The 2,001-nt window shown below is 48.8% G+C and overlaps 1 pseudogene; it reads left to right on the plus strand.

Moving 5' to 3' along the window:
• The first annotated feature begins 237 nt into the window (after window positions 1–237).
• Window positions 238–1,084, plus strand: LOC124245470 (insulin-like growth factor-binding protein 5; annotated as a pseudogene).
• Window positions 1,085–2,001: the final 917 nt, after the last annotated feature.

Genomic DNA, 2,001 nt, shown 5'->3' on the forward strand with positions numbered 1-2,001 from the left:
GACGTTGAGCAACTTTTCGTATACCTGTTGCACATTTGTACCTCTTTGAAGAAACGTCTTTTCAGGTCCTTTGCCCATTTTAAAATCAGGTTGTTTTTTGCTATTGTTTGAGTTTCTTATATACTTTGGTTATTAACCCCTTATCAGATACGTGGTTTGCAAATATTTTCTCCCATTCCATAGGTTGCCTTTTTACTCTTGATTATTTCCTTTGTTGTGCAGAAGTTTTCTAGTTTGATGCAATCCTACTTGTCAATTTTTGCTTTTGTTGCCTGTGCTTTTGGTATTACCTCCAAAAATTTCATTGGTGTGGGGGCAGCCCAGGGCTCCTTCCTGCACTGCAAGGCCTGTGAGGAGAAAGCCCTCTCCATGTGCCCCCTCCCCCAGCCCTCTGGGCTGCTAGCTGGTCAAGGAGCCAGGCTGTGGCTGCTGCATGACTTCTTGCCCTGGTGGAGGAACTAATCCTGTGGCTCTTACACTGAGCCCTGTGTCCAGGGGCTGCACTGCCTCCTGGTCAGGATGAGAAGCTGATGCACGCCCTGCTGCAAGGCCACTGGCTGCTTCTTGCTTCAATGAAAAGAGCCACCATGAGCAAGCCAAGATGGAGAGAGACTCCCATGAGCATGAGAAGCCAACCACCTCTGAGATGGTGGAGACCTACTCCCTTAAGATCTTCTGGCCCAAGCACATCTGCACCTCTGAGCTGAAGGCCCAGGTAGTGAAGAAGGTCCACAGAAAGAAGTTGACCCAGTCCAAGTTCGTGGGGGAAGCTGAGAACACTGCCCACCCCCGAGTCATCAGTACGCCTGACAGGAGACAGGAATCTGAGCAGGACCCCTGAGGCAGACACGTGGAGGCTTCCCTGCAGGAGCTCAATGCCAGCACACGCATGGTGCCGGGAGCTGTGTACCCACCCCACTGTGACCACAAAGGGTTCTACGAGAGAAAACAGTGCAAGCCTTCCCATGGCCACAAACGTGGCATCTGCTGGTGCATGGACAAGTACAGAATGAAGCTGCCACGCATGGAGTATGTCGCCGGGGATTTTCAGTGCCACACCTTTGACAGCGGCAACATTGAGTGATGCGTCCCCTCTCCGTCCTTCCCTCGCCCCATCCCACCCCCAGCCCTAACTCCAGCCAGTGCCCCCCTCCACCACCCCAGGATGCCACTCATTTAATCTCATTCAAGGAAAAACGTACATATATCTATATCTATGTCTATTTGAGGAAACTGAGGACCTCGGAATCTCTAGCAAGTTCTCAACATTGGAAACAGCAACAATGGAGACGCAAAAAACTAGGGAGACCCGCTCCCTCCCCCTTAAAATGGTTCCTTTTTGAAGCAAGTCGAATGAAGAGAGAAGGGAAGAGAGGAAGAACAAGAGAAAGAGAAGGGAAGAAAGTGTATGTGTAGAAGAGAGGGAAAGATGAATAGAAGTGAAGAGGAAAAGAAGAACGTGGGTGGGAAGGAAAGAACACTCCAACCATGGCAGGCTCCACCTTTCTGTCCAGCCCCGGCTGGAGCTGGGGAGACGTTTGGGCACTAGAAGGCATGGCTCAAAACGTGGCATTCGATGACGCACTTGGAGTTTTCCCAGCTTGAATTGGTCAGAGGGGGAGAAAAGAAAAAACAAAAGGTGTCCGTGCCTCTCCCGGATCTATCTCCTCCTTCAGCTAGCAATTTGGATGGGTTGAACCCTGTCCTTCCTCTCCTCTCACCCCAGCAGAGTGTTTTCTCTCCCCAAATCTACAAAACCTAAAATGCATTCCATTCCTATGAAAACAAAACAAATTAATAATCAAGTGATATTAGATAGATAGGTTTTCCTAAGCAGATTTATAAATATTAAATATGTGTGCACATTTCACTCCCTGTGCAGACTTTTAGATATCAATACACACTGCAATAGTGGAGAGACTTGTTCTTCCATGATGACTAAAAATAGGTGCTGAAGCATGTGGGTTCAGCTCCTCCTGGCCTTCAATTCACAACTAGTGC

Source organism: Equus quagga, chromosome 10 (assembly GCF_021613505.1).
Source record: "Equus quagga isolate Etosha38 chromosome 10, UCLA_HA_Equagga_1.0, whole genome shotgun sequence".
NCBI lineage: Eukaryota > Metazoa > Chordata > Mammalia > Perissodactyla > Equidae > Equus > Equus quagga.